This window comes from Panulirus ornatus, chromosome 38, assembly GCF_036320965.1.
Source record: "Panulirus ornatus isolate Po-2019 chromosome 38, ASM3632096v1, whole genome shotgun sequence".
In the NCBI taxonomy this organism is placed as follows: Eukaryota; Metazoa; Arthropoda; class Malacostraca; order Decapoda; family Palinuridae; genus Panulirus; species Panulirus ornatus.
The window spans coordinates 22,682,415-22,704,952 of NC_092261.1; the positions used below are offsets into that span (position 1 = coordinate 22,682,415).

Genomic DNA, 22,538 nt, shown 5'->3' on the forward strand with positions numbered 1-22,538 from the left:
TCACTCCATCTTTCCACCTCCAATTTGGTCTCCCTCTTCTCCTCGTTCCCTCCACCTCCGACACATATATCCTCTTGGTCAATCTTTCCTCACTCATTCTCTCCATGTGCCCAAACCACTTCAAAACACCCTCTTCTGCTCTCTCAACCACGCTCTTTTCATTTCCACACATCTCTCTTACCCTTACGTTACTCACTCGATCAAACCACCTCACACCACACATTGTCCTCAAACATCTCATTTCCAGCACATCCATCCTCCTACGCACAACTCTATCCATAGTCCCACGCCTCGCAACCATACAACATTGTTGGAACCACTATTCCTTCAAACATACCCATTTTTGCTTTCCGATATAATGTTCTCGACTTCCACACATTCTTCAAGGCTCACAGAATTTTCGCCCACTCCCCCACCCTATGATCCACTTCCGCTTCCAAGGTTCCATCCGCTGCCAGATCCACTCCCAGATATCTAAAACACTTCACTTCCTCCAGTTTTTCTCCATTCAAACTCACCTCCCAATTGACTTGACCCTCAACCCTACTGTACCTAATAACCTTGCTCTTATTCACATTTACTCTTAGCTTTCTTCTTCCACACACTTTACCAGACTCAGTCACCAGCTTCTGCAGTTTCTCACATGAATCAGCCACCAGCGCTGTATCATCAGCGAACAACAACTGACTCACTTCCCAAGCTCTCTCATCCCCAACAGACTTCATACTTGCCCCTCTTTCCAAAACTCTTGCATTTACCTCCCTAACAACCCCATCCATAAACAAATTAAACAACCATGGAGACATCACACACCCCTGCCGCAAACCTACATTCACTGAGAACCAATCACTTTCCTCTCTTCCTACACGTACACATGCCTAACATCCTCGATAAAAACTTTTCACTGCTTCTAACAACTTGCCTCCCACACCATATATTCTTAATACCTTCCACAGAGCATCTCTATCAACTCTATCATATGCCTTCTCCAGATCCATAAATGCTACATACAAATCCATTTGCTTTTCTAAGTATTTCTCACATACATTCTTCAAAGCAAACACCTGATCCACACATCCTCTACCACTTCTGAAACCACACTGCTCTTCCCCAATCTGATGCTCTGTACATTCCTTCACCCTCTCAATCAATACCCTCCCATACAATTTGCCAGGAATACTCAACAAACTTATACCTCTGTAATTTGAGCACTCACTCTTATCCCCTTTGCCTTTGTACAATGGCACTATGGTTGTTTAATTTGTTTATGGATGGGGTTGCTAGGGAGGTGAATGCAAGAGTTTTGGAAAGAGGGGCAAGGATGAAGTCTGTTGGGGATGAGAGAGCTTGGGAAGTGAGTCAGTTGTTGTTCGCTGATGATACAGCGCTGGTGGCTGATTCATGTGAGAAACTGCAGAAGCTGGTGACTGAGTTTGGTAAAGTGTGTGAAAGAAGAAAGTTAAGAGTAAATGTGAATAAGAGCAAGGTTATTAGGTACAGTAGGGTTGAGGGTCTAGTCAATTGGGAGGTGAGTTTGAATGGAGAAAAACTGGAGAAAGTGAAGTGTTTTAGATATCTGGGAGTGGATCTGGCAGCGGATGGAAACATGGAAGCGAAGTGGATCATAGGGTGGGGGAGGGGGCGAAAATTCTGGGAGCCTTGAAGAATGTGTGGAAGTCGAGAACATTATCTCGGAAAGCAAAAATGGGTATGTTTGAAGGAATAGTGGTTCCAACAATGTTGTATGGTTGTGAGGCGTGGACTATGGATAGAGTTGTGCGCAGGAGGATGGATGTGCTGGAAATGAGATGTTTGAGGACAATGTGTGGTGTGAGGTGGTTTGATCGAGTAAGTAACGTAAGGGTAAGAGAGATGTGTGGAAATAAAAAGAGCGTGGTTGAGAGAGCAGAAGAGGGTGTTTTGAAATGGTTTGGTCACATGGAGAGAATGAGTGAGGAAAGATTGACCAAGAGGGTATATGTGTCGGAGGTGGAGGGAACGAGGAGAAGAGGGAGACCAAATTGGAGGTGGAAAGATGGAGTGAAAAAGATTTTGTGTGATCGGGGCCTGAACATGCAGGAGGGTGAAAGGAGGGCAAGGAATACTGTGAATTGGAGCGATGTGGTATACCGGGGTTGACGTGCTGTCAGTGGATTGAATCAAGGCATGTGAAGCGTCTGGGGTAAACCATGGAAAGCTGTGTAGGTATGTATATTTGCGTGTGTGGACGTATGTATATACATGTGTATGGGGGTGGGTTGGGCCATTTCTTCGTCTGTTTCCTTGCGCTACCTCGCAAACGCGGGAGACAGCGACAAAGCAAAAAAAAAAAAAAAAAAAAATATATATATATATATATATATATATATATATATATATATATATATATATCCCTGGGGGTTAGGGGATTAAGAATACTTCCCACGTATTCCCTGCGTGTCGTAGAAGGCGACTAAAAGGGGAGGGAGCGGGGGGCTGGAAATCCTCCCCTCTCGTTTTTGTTTTTAATTTTCCAAAAGAAGGAACAGAGAATTGGGCCAGGTGAGGGTATTCCCTCAAAGGCCCAGTCCTCTGTTCTTAATGCTACCTCGCTAACGCGGGAAATGGCGAATAGTTTAAAAGAAAAAAAAAAAATATATATATATATATATATATATATATATATATATATATATATATATATATATATATATATATATATATATATATATATATATATATATATATATTCCTATGAGTCCACGGGGAATATGAAACACGAAAAGTTCCCAAGTGCACTTTCGTGTAATAATCATATCATCAGGGGAGACACAAGAGAGGAATATAATAGTCAATTGATATACATCGAAGAGACGAAGCTAGGACGCCATTTAGTAAACATGTTTTCCAAATGTCGTCCTAGCTTCGTCTCTTCAATGTATATCAGTTGACTGTTATATTTCACTCTTTTGTCTCCCCTGATGATGTGATTATTACACGAAAGTGCACTTGGGAACTTTTCGTGTTTCATTTTCCCTGTGGACTCATAGGAATATCTTGATCACGCGCAAAATTGTGATCCTTTCCAATATATATATATATATATATATATATATATATATATATATATATATATATATATATATATATATATATATATATATATATATATATATATATATATATATATATATATATTTTTTTTTTTTTTTTTTTTTTTTTTCATTTATTTTACTTTGTCTCTGTCTCCCGCGTTAGCGAGGTAGCGAAAGGAAACAGACGAAAGAAATGGCCCAACCTACCCACATACACGTGTATATACATACACGTCCACACACGCAAATAGACATACCTATACATCTCAATGTACACGTATATATACACTCACAGACATATATGTATATATGCCTATGTACATAATTCATACTGTCTGCCTCTATTTATTCCTATTGCCACCTCGCCACACATGGAATAATAACCCCCTCCCCCCTCATGTGTTTGAGATAGCGCTAGGAAAGGACAACAAAGGCCCCATTCGTTCACACTCACTCTCTAGCTGTCATGTAATAATGCACCGAAACCACAGCTCCCTTTCCACATCCAGGCCCTACAGATAAAGAAGCATCAACAACAGATGCAGCAATAGTAATAGCACTACCAACATCATCAACAACTGATGCAGCAGCAGTAACAGCACTACCACCATCATCAACAAAAGATACAGCAGCAGGAAGAGTACTATCACCGGTATCAACAACATAAGCAGCAGCAATAAGAGAATTATAGCTATCATCAACAACAGATGCAGCAGCAGTAACAGCACTACCATCATCATCAACAAGAGTTGCAGCAGCAAAAAGAGAATTATCACTATCATCACCAATAGATGCAGAAGCAGTAACAGCAGTACATTCATCATCAACAACAGATGTAGTACCAATGAGATCATTACCATTATCATCAACAACAAATGCATTTACAGTAACAGCACTACCTCCACCATCAACAACAGATGCAGCGGCAGTAACGGCACTACCACTATCATCAACAAAAGATGCAGCGGCAGTAACAGCACTACCACCATCATCAACAACAGATGCATCAGCATTAACAGCACTACCGCCATCATCAACAACAGATGCACCAGCGATAACAACACCATCACCATCATCAACAACAGATTGAACAGCAGTAACAGCACTATCACTATCATCAACAAGAGATGCAACAGCAGTAACAGCACTACCACCATCATCAACAAGAGATGCAACAGCAGTAACAGCACTACCACCATCATCAACAAGAGATGCAGCAGCAGTAACTGCACTATCACCATCATCAACAAGAGATGCAGCAGCAGTAACAGCACTACCACCATCATTAACAACAGATACAGCTGCATTAAAAGCACTACCGTCATAATGAACAAAAGATGAATAAACAGAGAGAGCACTATCACCATGATCAACAACAGATGTAATAGTAGTAACAGCACTATCACCATCATCAACAACAGATGCAGTAGAAGTTACAGCAATTTCACCGTCAAAAACAGATTAACCAGCCGTAACAGCACTATCACGACCCTCAGCACCATAAGCAGCAGCATTGAGAGCATTATCACTATCATAAACTTCAGATGCAGCAGCAGTAACAGCACTACCACAATCATAAACAACAGAAGCAGCAACAGTAACAACACTACCCCATCATCAACAACAGATACAGTAACAGTGACAGAGTCACCACCATCATCAACAACAGATGCAGCAGCCGTAACAGCACTACCACCATCAACAACATAAGAATGGAACAGCAGTAATGGCACTACGAAAATCATCAATAACAGTTGCAACGGCAAGAACAGCACCACCACCATTATCAACAATTGATGTCGCAGCGGTAAGAGCACTACCACCATTATCAGCAACAGATGCATCAGCGGTAACAGCACTACCGCCATCGTCAACAACAGAATTAGCAGCAGTAACACCACCACCACAATCATCAAGAAGAGATGAAGCAGCAGTAACAGCACTATCACCATCATCAAGAATAGATTAAACAGCAGTAACAGCACAACCAATATCAGAAACAACAGATGTAGCAGCAGTAACAGAACTATCCCCACCATCAATACCATAAGCAGCAGCAATAAGATCATTACCACCATCATCAAGAAAAGATGCATCAGCAGTAACAGCATCACCACCGTCATCAACAGCAGACACAGCAGCAGTAAAAGCACTACCACATCATCAACAACAGATTCAGCAGCGGTAACAGCACTATCACCATTATCAACAACATAAGCAGCAGCAATAAGAGCATTATCACTATCATCACCAATAGATGCAGCAACAGTAACAGCACGAAATTCACCATCAACAACAGATACAGCAGCAATAAGATCATTACCACTGTCAACAACATATGCAGTAACTGTAACAGCAATACCGCCATCATCAACAATAGATGCGGTAGCAGCATCAGCACTACCGCCATCACCAGCAACAGATGCAGCAGGAGGAACAACACTACCGAGATCATCAACAACAGATGCACCATGAGGATCAGCACTATCCCTATCATCAACAACAGTAAGAGCACTACCTCCATCATCAACATCAGATGCAGCGGCAGTAACGGCACTACAACCATCCTCAACAAAAGATGTAGCAGCAGTAACAGGACTAACGCCATCATCAACAACAGATTCACCAGCATTAACAGCACTACACCATCATCAACTACACAATCAGCAGCAGTAACAGCACCACCATCATCAAGAACAGATGAAGCAGCAGTAACAGCACCATCACCATCATCAAGAACAGATTAAACAGCAGTAACAGCATTGCCAATATCAGAAACAACAGGCACAGCTGCAGTAACAAGACTATCAACACCATCAAAACCATAAGCAGCAGCAATAAGATCATTACAACCATCATCAGCAACATATGCATCATCAGTAACAGCACCACCACCGTCATCAACAACAGACACAGTAGCAGTAAAAGCACTAACACATCATCAACAACAGATGCAAGAGGAGTAACAGTAGAAACATTATCATCAACAACAGATGAAGCAGCAGTAACAGCACCACCATCAACATCAAAAGCAGATGCAGAAGCACTAACAGCACTAATGCAATTATGAACAACAGATGCAGTAGTGGTAACAGGCACTGCAACAATCGTTAACAACATATGCAGCAGCAGTAGCATCACCACCACCATCATCAGACACAGATGCAGCATCAGTAACAGCACTATTACCATCCATAACAACAGAAGTAATAGAAGTAACAGCACTACTGCCATTATGAACAACAAACGCAGCTGCAGTAACATCAGTATCACCATCATCAACACTATTAGCAGCGGCATTACGAGCATTACCACCATCATCAACAACAAATGCCGCAGCAGTAACAGCACTACCATCATCATCAACAAACGATGCAGCAGCAATAACAGCATCACTACTATCATCAACAACAGATGACATAACAGTAACCGCACTACCATCATCAACAGTAACAGATCCATCAGCAGTAGCAGCACTAACGCCCTTATCAACAACAGATGCAACAGAAGTAAGAGCACCACTACCATCATCAACAGCAGATACACAAACAGTGACAACACTATCACCATCATGAACAATAGATGCAGCAGCCGTAACAGCATTATCACCACGATCAACATCATAAGCAGCAGCAGTAGGAGCATTACCACCATCATCAACAAGTGATGCAGCAGCAGTAACAGCACTACCACCATCACCAACAACAGAAGCAGCAGCAGTAAAATCACTAATCCCATCATTAACAACAACTACTGCAGCAACAGTAACAGCAGCATCACCATCATCGATAACAGATGCAGCAGCCGTAAGAGCACTATCACCTTCATCAACAACAGATGGAAAAGTAGTTACAGCACTATCACCATCATCAATAACAGATGCATCAGCAGTAACAGCACTACCACCATCATCAAGAACAGATGCAGCAGTAGTAATAGCATTACCATCATCATCAAGAACAGATGCAGTAGCAATAACTGCACCACAACCATTGTCAACAACCGATGCAGCATCTGTAACGGCACTACCCCCATCATCTACAATAGATGAGCAGCGGTAACAGCACTACCACCATCATCGATAACAGAAGCAGCAGCAGTAACAGCACTACCACCATCATTAACAACAGATGATTCAGCAGTAATAGCACCACCACCAGCATCAAATAACAGATGGAGCAGCAATAACAGTACTACCACCATCATCAAAACAAATGCAGCAGCAGTAACATCACTGTCAGTACCATAAGCAGCAGCAATGAGAGTATTACCACTATCATCAACAACAGATGCAGCAGCAGTACCAGCACTATCTCCACAAATAACAGCATATGCAGCAGCAGTAACAGCGCTACCACTATCATCAACAACAGATGCAGTAGCAGCAAAAGCACTACCACTATCATCAACAAGAGATACAGCAGCAGTAACAGCACTACCACCATCATCAATAGCAGCTTCACTACCGTCACCCGCTGCAGCAGCATTACGCTGGGCACTATCAACACCACCAACATCACCACCACCAACAACAAGCATCTCCAACACCACTACCACCTCCACTAACAACGAGCTACATCACCAATACCGCCAACAACAACAATCATCTGCTGAATTGTTGTATTGCACGCGTGAATGGCACTATGAAGTCTAATATGCATAATGATGAAATATGATAGCCAGCCCTATATCGGTAGGTTGCTGACGCCAGCCGGTGTCACTTGCGGGACACAGTAGGGCTGCTGACGCTCTACGGAATGTCAGCACACGGGGGCTTCTGCTTCTCCTGGCCGGTTGATCCCGTGGTAGGATTCTCACTTAGGGTGCGGGAGGCCTTGGTTTCAACTTCCAGACAGGCCCCAGGTTCTTTTGAATAGATTACTGACTTTTATGGCTTTCATGAAAATAGATCTTATCTAAAGTAAAACGAAACGGTGTACCAGTAAAACTAGTTCTTTTAGTGGTGAAATTACTGTATCATGTGCAAAGGTTCCAGGTTTGGATCCCAGAAACACCAACTACTCCTTTATGGATAAGACAAATTGTCAAAGACATTGGCCTGTTGGTCTAGGGGTATGATTCCTGCTTTGGGTGCAGGAGGCCCCGGGTTCAAATCCCGGACAGGCCCGTCCATTATATATTTGTAATCTTATTACTTAATTATTCAAATTCTCAACCGTCATGATGAGCCTGTCAGCTCGTCAATACCGCCATGACACACGTCTGAGACCTTTATGACCAAATTATCAGAATGTTAAGACCATATTTCTTTATTATGGGATCATTAGTTGGTACTTCCATGTGAAGATCTGGAGACATCTGGCAGTTTGTCAGACATGGATGTGGTCTGTGTTTGTGTTTTTGTAGTTTTGTCGAATTTCTTCATGTACATGGACTTTCATGGATGTCTTTATGTGTGTTTTTATGCGTGATTATTCATATTTGAGTTCTTGCAAACGTCTGTGTTTGTGTGTGTGTGTGTGTGTGTTTGTATGTGTGTGTATGTGTGTGTGTGTGTGTGTGTGTGTGTGTGTGTGTGTGTGTGTTGTGAGTGTGTGTGTGTGTGTGTGTATGTGTGTGTGTGTGTATGTTTGTGTATGTGTGTGTGTGTGTGTGTGTGTGTGTGTGTGTGTGTGTGTGTGTGTGTGTGTGTATAGAATTATCCAGAATACATGAAGAAGGTGAACAAGATATTTTGATTCGTGGATGTAGCTTGACGTTGATGGCCTGAACGACCCGAATAGATATTTGCCTAAAACCATAAGAACCAACCAAGCTAAGGATAAATTCACGTCTCAGTTCATTTAGATAATTTAATGATAATTTCGCCTTTACAACAGTAATATAAGGCGGTCATCTTCCTTTCGCTTGTTTAGTACATATAAAATCAGGCAAAGCTGGGGAAATGCCGCACCCAAGGCAAACGTAAAACCGCTGTGCTTGTCTGTGGCTTTTATGCTGAAACGATGCTTGCAAATGCACTTACGAGACGCATGATTCAAGCAATTATGAGGAGTGTCGCTGTGTTAAGAATAATGAGCAAACTTGGTGTTGAAAATTGATACAATATCTTATATTGAGGTTACAGACTTACGTAATAATGATATAAGGTAATATGGGATTGTTAATCATCTGGTGTTGAAGTAGTCTGTCGTATATATTCCCTACAATACTCAGTAGTGTAAGAAGCAAAACAACGAAAGCAAATGCAGCAACAACAACAAACGCAAAAACAACAGAAGAATAAATAGCAGGGGCAACACCAATAGTAGCAGCACTGGCGATAGCAACAGCAGTGGGAATAGTAGTATCAAGATCAGGAACAGCAAGAGCAGCAGCAGCTTTAACATCAGCAACAGCAGCATTAATAGATGTATCAATAATAACAGCAACAGCAACAACAATAATGATAGAATAAACAGTAGCAACAGAGTATCAACAAAGAAGCATTTGATACAGCGTTAATACTAATCAAAACAGCAGCAGCAATGACAGTATCAGCAATATAGAAATCAGGAGAAATAAGAATAGCTACAAAAGAAATGATAGTAGTAATGGAAGCAAAAACAAAATGATCAAAAGATAATGAAGCATCAACAACAGATGCAGCAGCAGTAATAGCACTACCACCATCATGAACAACTGATGCAGCAGCAGTAACAGCACTGCCACCATCATCAATAACAGATACAGCAGCAGTAACAGCACTATCACCACTATCAACAACAGAAGCAGCAGCAATAAGAGAATTATCACTATCATCGACAACACATACAGCAGCAATAACAGCAGTATCACCACATTCAACAACATAAGGAGTAGCAATCACTATCATCAACAACAGATGCAGCAGCAGTAACAGCACTACCATCATCATCAACAACAGTTGCAGTAGCAAAAATAGCAGTACCATTATCTTCAACAACAGATGCAGTAGCAGTAACAGCACTACCACCATCATCAACCACATATGCAACAGCAGTAACAGCACGACCACCATCACCATCAACAGATGCAGCAGCAGTAACAGCACTACCGAGATCATCAACAAGAGATGCACCAGCAGTATCAGCACTATCCCCATCATCAACTACAGTAAGAGCACTACCTCCATCATCAACAACAGATAAAGCAGCAGTAATGGCACTACCACCATCATCAACAAGAGATGCAGCAGCAATAAGATCATTACCACTATCATCAACAAGAGATGCAGCAGCAGTAACAGCACTACCGCCATCTTGAACAATAGATGCACCAGCATTAACACCACTACCGCCATCATCAACAACAAATGCACCATCGGTAACGGCACAATCTCTATCGTCAACAACAGATGCAACAGCAGTAAGAGCACTATCACCATCATCAAATAGGGATGAAGAAGTAATAACAGCACTACCACCACCATCAACAAGAGATGCAGCAGCATTAACAGCACTACCACCATCATCACTAACAGATGCAGGAGAAGTAACATCACTACCGCCATCGTCAAGAAGAGTTGCACTATCAGTAACTGCACCACCTCCATCATCAACAACAGATGCAGCAGCAGTAACAGCACTACCATCATCATCAGCAACAGTTGCAGTAGCAAAAAGATCAGTACCATTATCTTCAACAACAGATGCAGTAGCAGTAACAGCACTACCACCATCATCAACCACAGATGCAGCAGCAGTAACAGCACGACCACCATCACTAGTAACAGATGCAGCACCAGTAACAGCACTACCCAGATCATCAACAAGAGATGCACCAGTAGTATCAGCACTATCCCCATCATCGACAACAGTAAGACCACTACCTCCATAATCAACAACATATGCAGCAGCAGTAACGGCACTACCACCATCATCAACAAAAGATGCAGCAGCAATAACATCATTACCACTATCATCAACAACAGATGCAGCACCAGTAACAGCACTACCGCCATCTTCAACAATAGATGCACCAGCATTAACAGCACTACCGCCATCATCAACAAGAAATGCACCATCGGTAACGGCACCATCTCTATCGTCAACAGCAGATGCAATAGAAGTAAGAGCACTATCACCATCATCAAAGAGAGATAAGCAGCAGTAGCAGCACTACCACCATCATCAACAAAAGATGCCGCAGCAGTAACAGCACTACCACCATCATCACCAACAGATGCAGGAGCAGTAACAGCACTACCGCCATCGTCAAGAAGAGATGCACCAGCAGTAACAGCAATACCACCATTATTAACAGATACAGCAGCAGTAACACACTACTGCCATAATGAACAACAGATGAACCAGCCGTGATAGCACTATCACTATCAGCAACAACAGATGTAATTAGAGTACAAGCGCTATCACCATCATCAACAACAGTTGCAGCAGCAGGAACATGAATATCACCATCAAAAACAGATTCATCATCCGTAACAGCACTATCACCACCATCAACACCATAAGCAGCAGCAATAAGAGCATTACCACTATCATCGACAACAGATACAGCAGCAGTAACAGCACTACCATCATCATCAACAACGGAAGCAGCAAGAGTAACAGCACTACGCTATCATCAACAACAGATACAGCAACAGTAACAGCACCACCACCATCATCAACAACAAAAGCAGCATCCGTAACAGCACTATCACCATCATGAACAAGAGATGCAGCAGCAGTAACAGCATTACCACCATCACCAATAACAGATGCAGCAGCAAGAACAGCACTACCACCATCATCAACAACAGATGCAGCAGCAGTGACATCACTACCACCATCACAAACAACAGAAGCAAGAGCAATAACAGCACCACCATCATCATCAACAATTGATGCCGCAGCAGCAACAGCACTACCACCATCATCAACAACAGATGCATCAGCGGTAACAGCACTACCGACATCATCAACAACAGAAGCAGCAGCAGTAACAGCACCACCACCATCATTAAGAACAGATGAAGCAGCAGGAACAACACTATCACCATCATCAAAAGCAGATTAAAAAGCAGTAAGAGCACTACCACTATCATAAACAACAGAGGCAGCAGCAGTAACAGAACTATCACCACTATCAACCATATAAGCAGCAGCAATAAGATCATTACCACCATCATCAACAACAGATGCATCAGCAGTAACAGCACCATCATCGTCATCAGTAGCAGTAACAGCACTACTATCATCATCATCATTAGATGCAGCAGCAGTAACAGCACTATCACCACTATCAACATCATAAGCAGCAGCAATAAGAGGATTATCACTATCATCAATAGATGCAACAGCAGTAACAGCACTACCATCATCATCAACAACAGTTGGTGCAGCAGTAAGACCATTACCACTATCATCAACAACAGATGCAGTAGCAGTAACAGCACTACCACCATCACCAGCAACAGATGCAGCAGCAGTAGCAGCACTACCGAGATCATAAACAACAGATGCACCAGCAATATCAGCACTCGCCATCATCAACAACAGTTGGAGTAGTACATCCATTATCAAAAACAGAAAGAGCAGCAGTAACAACACTACCACAATCATCAACAACAGATGCAGTAGCAGTAACAGCACTACCATCATCATCATCATTAGATGCAGCAGCAGTAACAGCACTACCGCCATCATCAAGAAGATATGCAGCAGCAATAACAGCACCACAACCATCATCAACAACCAATGCAGCAGCAGTAACAGCACTACCACAATCATCACCAACAGATGCAGCAGCGGTAACAGCACTACCACCATCATCGATAACAGAGTCAGTACCAGTAACAGCACTACCACCATCATCAACAACAGATGTATCAGCAGTAAAAGCACTACCAGCAGCATCAACAACAGATGGAACAGCAGTAACAGCACTACCACCATCATCAACAACAAATGCAGCAGCAAGAACATCACTATTACCACCGTCAACACCATAAGCAGCAGCAATGATAGCATTACCACTATCATCAACAACAGATGCAGCAGCAGTACCAGCACTATCACCACCAATAACAGCATATGCAGCAGCAGTAACAGCGCTATCACTATCATTAACAACAGATGTAGTAGCAGCAGCAACACTACCCTTATCATCAACAAGAGATACAGCAGCAGTAACAGCACTACCACCATCATCAATAGCAGCTTCACTACAGTCACCCGCTGCAGCAGCATTACGCTGGGCACTATCAACACCACCAACATCACCACCACCAACAACAAGCATCTCCAACACCACTACCACCTCCACTAACAACGAGCTACATCACCAATACCGCCAACAACAACAATCATCTGCTGAATTGTTGTATTGCACGCGTTAATGGCACTATGAAGTCTAATATGCATAATGATGAAATATGATAGCCAGCCCTATATCGGTAGGTTGCTGACTCCAGCTGGTGTCAGCTGCGGAATACAGTAGGGCTGCTGACGCTCTAGGGAATGTCAGCACACGGGGGCTTCTTCTGCTTCTTCTGGCATGCTGGTCTCGTGGTAGGATTCTCACTTAGGGTGCGGGAGGTCTTGTGTTCAACTTCCGGACAAGCCCGAGATTCTTTTGAATAAATTACTGACTTTTATGGCCTTCATGAAAATAAATCTTATCTAAAGTAAAACGAAGCTATGTACCAGTAAAACTGGTTGTTTTAGTGTTGAAATTACTGTATCGTGTGCAGCAGGTTCCAGGGTTGGATCCCAGAAACACCAACTAATCATTTATGGATAAGACAAATTGTCAGAAACATTGGCCTGTTGGTCTAGGGGTATGATTCCTGCTTTGGGTGCAGGAGGTCCCGGGTTCAAATCCCGGACAGGCCCGTCTATTATATATTTGTAATCTTATTACTTAATTATTCAACTTCTCAACCGTCATGATGAGCCTGTCAGCTCGTCAATGCCACCATAACATGCGTCTGAATCCCCTATGAGCAAGTTATCAGAATGTCAAGACCATATTTCTTATCATGGGATCATTGGTTGGTACTTCCATGTAAAGATCTGGAGACATCTGGCAGTTTGTCAGAAACGGATGTGGTATTTGTTTGTCTTTTTGTGTGTGTGTGTACAATTTCTCAATGTACGTGGACTTTCACGAATGTCTTTATGTGAGCTTTTATGCGTGATTATTTTTATTTGAGTTCTTGCGGCCGTGTGTGTATTTGTGTGTGTGTGTGTGTGTGTGTGTGTGTGTGTGTGTGTGTGTGTGTGTGTGTGTGTGTGTGTGTGTGTGTGTGTGTGTGTGTGTGTGTGTGTGTATGTGTGTGTGTGTGTGTGTGTGTGTGTGTGTGTGTATGTGTGTGTGTGTGTGTGTGTGTGTGTGTGTGTGTTATATGTGTGTGTGTGTGTGTGTATGTGTGTGTGTGTATGTGTGTGTGTGTGTGTGTGTGTGTGTGTGTGTGTGTGTGTGTGTGTGTGTGTGTGTGTGTGTGTGTGTGTAGAATTATCCAGAACACATGAATAAGGTGTTACATGTAACTTGACGTTGATGGCCTGAACGACCATAATAGATAATGTGGCTAAAACCATAAGAACCAACCAACTCGAGTATAAATTCACGTCTCATTTCATTTATATAATCTGATGATAATTTCGCCTTTACAAGAGTAATATAAGGTGGTCATCTTGCTTTTGCTTGTTTAGACAAAGCTGGGGAAATGTCGCACCCAAGACAAAAGTAAAACTGCTGTGCTTGCCTATGACTTTTTATGCTATATAATCTTCTGATGAAACGATGCTTGCAAATGCACTTACGAGACGCATGATTCATGCAATTATGAGGAGTGTAGCTGTGTTATGAATAATGAATAAACTTTGTGTTGAAAATTCGTATAATGTGCTTTATTGAGGTTACAGACCCATGTGATAATGAGATAAGGGAATATGGAAGTGTTAATCATTTGGTGTTGAAGTAGTTTCTCGTATATATTCCCTAAAATACTCAGTAGTGTAAGAAGCATGACAACGAAAGCAAATGCAGCAACAACAGCAAACGCAACAACACAGCAGTAGAAATAGCAGCGGCATCAACAATAATACCTGCAATAGCGGTAGCAACAGCAGTGGGAATAGTAGTATTAAAGCAGCAACAGCAATAGCAGCAGCAGCTTTAAGATCAGAAACAGCAACATTAATAGATGACATCAATAACAACAACAGCAACAGCAATCATAATAGCATAGACAGCAGTAACAGAGTATCAACAAACGTATCGTTTGAAACAGCGTTGATAGTAATCAAAACAGCTGTAGTATTGACAGTATAAGCATTATAGAAATAGCAGAAATAAGAATAGTTACAAAAGAAATATTAGGAGCGACGTTAGCACAAACAAAATTATCAAAAGATAAAGAAGCATCAACAACAGATGCAGCAGCAGTAATAGCACTACCACCATCATTAACAACTGATGCAATAGCAGTAACAGGACTACAACCATCAACAACAACAAATACATCAGCAGTAACAGCACTATCACCACTATCAACAACATAAGCAGCAGCAATAAGAGGATTATCACTATCATCGACATATTCAACAGTAAGAGCACTACAATCATCATCAACAACAGTTGCAGCAGCAGTAAGAGCATTACCACTATTGTCAACAACAGATGCAGTAGCAGTAACAGCACTACCGAGATCATCAACAACAAATGCACCAGAAATATCAGCACTCGCCATCATCAACAACATTAAGAGCAGTACCTCCATCATCAAGAACAGAAACAGCAGCAGCAACAGCACTACCACCATCATCAATAAAAGATGCAGTAGTAGTAACAGCACTACCGCCATCATCAACAACAGATGCACCAGTATTGACAGCACTACCGCCTTCATCAAGAACAGATGCACCAACCGTAACAGCACCATCACCATCATCAACAAGAGATGCAGCAGCAGTAACAGCATTACCACTATCATCAACAGCAGATGCAGCAGCAGTGACATCACCACCGCCATCATAAACAACAGAAGCAACAGCAATAACAGCACCACCATCATCATCAACAATTGATGGCGCAGCAGCAACAGCACTACCACCATCATCAACAACAGATGCATCAGCGGTAACAGCACTACCGACATCATCAACAACAGAAGCAGCAGCAGTAACAGCACGACCACCATCATCAAGAACAGATGAAGCAGCAGTAACAGCACTATCATCATCATCCAAAGCAGATTAAACAGCAGTAAGAGCACTGCCACTATTATAAACAACAGACGCAATAGCAGCAACAGAACTATCACAACCATCAACACCATAAGCAGCTGCAATAAGATCACTACCACCATCATCAACAACATATGCATAAGCAATAACAGCACCACCACCGTCGTCAACAACAAATGCAGTAACAGTAACATCACTACCATCATCATCATCATTAGATGCAGCAACAGTAATAGCACTATAACCACTATCAACAACATAAGAAGCAGCAATAAGAGGATTATCACTATCATCAACAGATGTAACATCAGTAACAGCACTACCATCATCATCAACAACAGTTGTAGCAGCAATAAGAACATTACCACTATCATCAACAACAGATGCAGTAGCAGTAACAACACTACCACCATCATCAACAACAGGTTCAGCATCAGTAATAGTGCTTCCACCATCACCAGCAACAAATGCAACAGCAGTAACGGCAATACCGTGATCATCAACAACAGATGCATCAGCAATATTCAGTACTCGCCATCATCAACAACAGTAAGAGCAGTACATCCATCATTAAGAACAGAAACATCAGCAGTAACAGCACTACCACCATCATCAACAACAGATGCTGTAGCAGTAACAGCACTACCATCATCATCATCATTAGATGCAGCAGCAGTAACAGCACTACCGCCATCATCAAGAACAGATGTAGCATCAATAACAGCACCACAACCATCATCAACAACCGATGCAGCACCAGCAACAGCACTACCACCATCATGAACAACAGATGCAGCAGCGGTAACAGCACTACCACCATCATTGATAACAGAAGCAGCAGCAGTAACAGCAATACCACCATCATCAACAACAGATGCATCAGCAGTAATAGCACTACCACCAGCATCAACAACAGATGTAGCAGCAGTAAGAGCACTACCACTATCATCAACAACAATTGATGAAGCAGCAGTACCAGCACTATCACCACCAATAGCAGCATATGCAGGAGAAGTAACAGCGCTACCAACATCATCAACAACAGATGCAGCAGCAGCAAAAGCACTACCACTATCATCAACAAGAGATACAGCAGCATTAACTGCACTACCGCCATCATCAATAGCAGCTTCACTACCGTCATCCGCAGCAGCAGCATTACACTGGGCACTATCAACAGCACCAACATCACCACCACCAACAACAACCACCTCCATCACCACTACCACCTACACTAACAACGAGCTACATCACCAATACCGCCAACAACAACAACCATCTACTGAATTGTTCTATTGCACGCGTGAATGGCAGTATGAAGTCTAATATGCATAATGATGAAATATGATAGCCAGCCCTATATCGGTAGGTTGCTGACGCCAGCCGGTGTCAGCTGCGGGACACAGTAGGGCTGTGACGCTCTAGGGAATGTCAGCACACGGGGGCTTCTTCTGCTTCTCTTGGCCTATTGGTCTCGTAGTAGGATTCTCACTTAGGGTGCAGGAGGTCCTGCGTTCAACTTCCGGACAGGCCCGAGATTCTTTTAAATAAATTACTGACTTTAATGGCTTTCATGAAAATAGATCTTGTCTAAAGTAAAACGAAGCTATGTACCAGTAAAAGTGGTTGTTTTAGTGGCGGAATTACTGTATCATGTGCAATAGGTTCCAGGTTTGGATCCCAGAAACACCAACTAATCATTTATGGATAAGACAAATTGTCAAAGACATTGGTCTGTTGGTCTAGGGGTATGATTCCTGCTTTGGGTGCAGGAGGTCCCGGGTTCAAATCCCGGACAGACCCGTCTATTATATATTTGTAATCTTATTACTTAATTATTCAATTTCTCAACCGTCATGATGAGCCTGTCAGCTCGTCAATACTGCCATGACTCGCGTCTCAGACCTAATGACCAAATTATCAGAATGTTAAGACCATATTTTATTTTTATTATGGGATCATTGGTTGGTAGTTCCATTTGAAAATCTGGAGACATCTGGCAATTTGTCAGACAGGGATGTGGTATTTATTTGTCTTTTTGCGTGTGTGTGTACAATTTCTTCATGTACGTGACCTTTCATGGATGTCTTTATGTGTGTTTTCATACGTGATTATTTTTATTTGAGTTCTTTCAGACGTGTGTGTGTGTGTGTGTGTGTGTGTGTGTGTGTGTGTGTGTGTGAGTGTGTTTGTGTGTATGTCTTGGTGGTGTGTGTTGTGTGTTTGTATATTTCTGTGTGTGTGTGTGTGTGTGTGTGTGTGTGTGTGTGTGTGTGTAGAATTATCCAGAACACTTGAAGAAGGTGTTGGATGTAAGTTGACGTTGATGGCGTGAACGACCATAATAGATAATGTGGCTAAAACCATAAGAACCAACCAACTCGAGTATAAATTCACGTATCATTTCATTTATATAATTTGATGATAATTTCGCCTTTGCAAGAGTAATTTAAGGTGGTCATCTTCCTTTTGTTTGTTTAGACAAAGCTGGGGAAATGTCGCACCCAAGACAAAAGTAAAACTTCTGTGCTTGCCTGTGACTTTTTATGCCATATAATCTACTGATGAGACGATGCTTGCAAATGCACTTACGAGACGCATGATTCATAAATTATGAGGAGTGTCACTGTGTTAAGAATAATGAGCAAACTTTGTGTTGAAAATTGTTATAATGTGCTATGTTGAGGATACAGACCTACGTAATAAAGATATAAGGGAATATGGAAGTGTTAATCATTTGGTGTTGAAGTAGTCTGTCGTATATATTCCCTAAAATACTCAGTAGTGTAAGAAGCATGACAACGAAAGCAAATGCAGCAACAACAGCAAACGCAAAAACACAGCAGTAGAAATAGCAGCGGCAACAACAATAGTACCAGCAATAGCGGTAGCAACAGCAGTGGGAATAGCAGTATTAAGAGCAGCAACAGCAATAGCAGGAGCACCTTTAAGATTAGAAACAGCAACATTAATAGATGACATCAATAACAAGAACAACAGCAACAGCAATCCTAATAGCATAGACAGCAGTAACAGAGTATCAACAAACGAAGCTTTTGAAACAGCGTTGATAGTAATCAAAACAGCAACAGCATTGACAGTATAAGCAATATAGAAATAGCAGAAATAATAATAGTTACAAAAGAAATGATAGGAGCGACGTCAGCACAAACAAAATGATCAAAAGATAAAGAAGCATCAACAACAGATGCAGCAGCAGTAATAACACTACCACCATCATCAACAACTGATGCAACAGCAGTAACAGGACTACCACCATCAACAACAACAGATACAGCAGCAGTAACAGCACTATCACCACTATCAACAACATAAGCAGCAGCAGTAATAGGATTATCACTATCATCAACAGATGCAGAAGCAGTAACAGCACTACCATCATCAACAACGACAGTTGCAGCAGCAGAAAGAGAATTACCACTATTATCAACAACAGATGCAGTAGCAGTAACAGCACTACCGAGATCATCAACAACAGATGCACCAGCAATATCAGCACTAGCCATCATCAACAACAGTAAGAGCAGTACCTCCATCATCAAAAACAGAAACAGCAGCAGTAACAGCACTACCACCATCATCAATGAAAGATGCAGTAGCAGTAACAGCACTACCGCCATCATCAACAACAGATGCACCAGCATTAAAAGCACTGCCGCCTTCCTCAACAACAGATGCACCAACGGTAACAGCACCATCACAATCATCAACAACAACAGAAGCAACAGCAGTAACAGCACTATCACCAGCATCAACAAGAGATGAAAAAGCAGTAACAGCATTACCACCATCATCAACAAGAGATGCAGCAGCAGTAACAGCACTACCACCATCATCAACAACAGATGCAGCAGCAGTGACATCACTACCGCCATCACAAACAACAGAATCAACAGCAACAACAGCATCACTATCATCATCAACAATTGATGCCGCAGGAGCAACACCACTACCACCATCATCAACAACAGATGCATCAGCGGTAACAGCACTACCGACATCATTAACAACAGAAGCAGCAGCAGTAACAGAACAACCATCATCAAGAACAGATGAAGCAGCAGGAACAGCACTATCACCATCATCAAAAACAGATTAAACAGCAGTAAGAGCACTACCACTATCATAAACAACAGACGCAACAGCAGTAACAGAACTATCACCACAATCAACACCATAAGCAGCAGCAATAGGATCATTACCACCATCATCAACAACAGATGCATCAGCGGTAACAGCACCACCACCGTCATCAACAACAGATGCAGTAGCAGTAACAGCACTACCATCATCATCATCATTAGATGCAGCAGCAGTAACAGCACTATCACCACTATCAACAACATAAGTAGCAGCAATAAGAGGATTATCACTATCATCAACAGATGCAACATCAGTAACTGCACTACCATCATCATCAACAACAGTTGCAGCAGCAGTAAGAGCATTACCACTATCATCAACAACAGATGCAGTAGCAGTAACAGAACTCCCACAATCATCAACAACAGGTGCGGCAGCAGTAACAGCACTTCCACAATTATCAGCAACAGATGCAGCAGTAGTAACAGCACTACCGAGATAATCAACAACAGATGCACCAGCAATATCAGCACTCGCCATCATCAACAACAGTAAGAGCAGTACCTCCATCATCAAGAACAGAAACAGCAGCAGTAACAGCACTACCACCATCATCAACAACAGATGCAGTAGCAGTAACAGCACTACCATTATCATCATCATTAGATGCAGCAGCAGTAACAGCACTACCGCCATCATCAAGAACAGATGCAGCATCAATAACAGCACCACAACCATCATCAACAACCGATGCAGCAGCAGCAACAGCACTACCACCATCATCAACAACAGATGCAGCAGCGGTAACAGCACTACCACCGTCATCGATAACAGAGGCAGCAGCAGTAACAGCACCACCACCATCATCAACAACAAATGCAGCAGCAGGAACATCACTATCACCACTGTCAACACCATAAGCAGCAGCAATGATTACTATCATCAACAACAGATGCAGCAGCAGTACCAGCACTATCACCACCAATAACAGCATATGCAGGAGCAGTAACAGCGCTACCAACATCATCAACAACAGATGCAGCAGCAGCAAATGCACTACCACTATCATCAACAAGAGATACAGCAGCAGTAACAGCACTACCGCCATCATCAATAGCAGCTTCACTACCGTCATCCGCAGTAGCAGCATTACACTGGGTACTATCAACAGCACCAACATCACCACCATCAACAACAACCAAATTTCAACACCACTACCACCTCCACTGACCACGAGCTACATCACCAATATCGCCAACAACAACAACCATCTACTGAATTGTTCTATTGCACGCGTGAATGGCAGTATGAAGTCTAATATGCATAATGATGAAATATGATAGCCAGCCCTATATCGGTAGGTTGCTGACGCCAGCCGATCTCAGCTCCGGGACACAGTAGGGCTGTGACGCTCTAGGGAATGTCAGCACACTGGGGCTTCTTCTGCTTCTCCTGGCCTGTTGGTCTCGTAGCAGGATTCTCACTTAGGGTGCGGGAGGTCTTGGGTTCAACTTCCGGACAGGCCCGAGATTCTTTTAAATAAATTACTGCCTTTTATGGCTTTCATGAAAATAGATCTTATCTAAAGTAAAACGAAGCTATGAACCAGTAAAAGTGATTGTTTTAGTGGTGAAATTACTGTATCATGTGCAACAGGTTCCAGGTTTGGATCCCAGAAACACCAAATAATCATTTATGGATAAGACAAAATGTCAAAGACATTGTCCTGTTGGTCTAGGGGTATGATTCCTGCTTTGGGTGCAGGAGGTCCCGGGTTCAAATCCCGGACAGGTCCCTCCATTATATATTTTTAATCATATTACATAATTTTTCAACTTCTCAACCGTCATGATGAGCCTGTCAGCTCGTCAATACCGCCATGACACGCGTCTGAGACCTTAAGACCAAATTATCAGAATGGCAAGACCATATTTTTTTTATTATGGGATCATTGGTTGGTACTTCCATGTGAAGATCTGGAGACATCTGGCAGTTTGTCAGACACGGATGTGGAATTTGTTTATCTTTTTGTGTGTGTGTACAATTTCTTCATGTACATGAACTTTCATGGATGTATTTATGTGTGTTTTAATACGTGATTATTCTTATTTGAGTTCTTGCAGACGTGTTTGTGTGTGTGTGTGTGTGTGTGTGTGTGTGTGTGTGTGTGTGTGTGTAGAATTAT

At 42.3% G+C, this 22,538-nt stretch overlaps 4 non-coding genes across 4 annotated transcripts; all 4 read left to right on the forward strand.

The window, feature by feature from the left end:
- Positions 1-8,130: 8,130 nt before the first annotated feature.
- TRNAP-UGG (transfer RNA proline (anticodon UGG)) lies at positions 8,131-8,202 on the forward strand. The gene has a single exon. It is a non-coding gene; the product is annotated as a tRNA-Pro (tRNA).
- A 5,617-nt stretch (positions 8,203-13,819) lies between these two features.
- Positions 13,820-13,891, forward strand: TRNAP-UGG (transfer RNA proline (anticodon UGG)). Its single transcript has one exon. It is a non-coding gene; the product is annotated as a tRNA-Pro (tRNA).
- A 4,089-nt stretch (positions 13,892-17,980) lies between these two features.
- TRNAP-UGG (transfer RNA proline (anticodon UGG)) lies at positions 17,981-18,052 on the forward strand. Its single transcript has one exon. It is a non-coding gene; the product is annotated as a tRNA-Pro (tRNA).
- Positions 18,053-22,076: 4,024 nt separating this feature from the next.
- TRNAP-UGG (transfer RNA proline (anticodon UGG)) lies at positions 22,077-22,148 on the forward strand. Its single transcript has one exon. It is a non-coding gene; the product is annotated as a tRNA-Pro (tRNA).
- Positions 22,149-22,538: the final 390 nt, after the last annotated feature.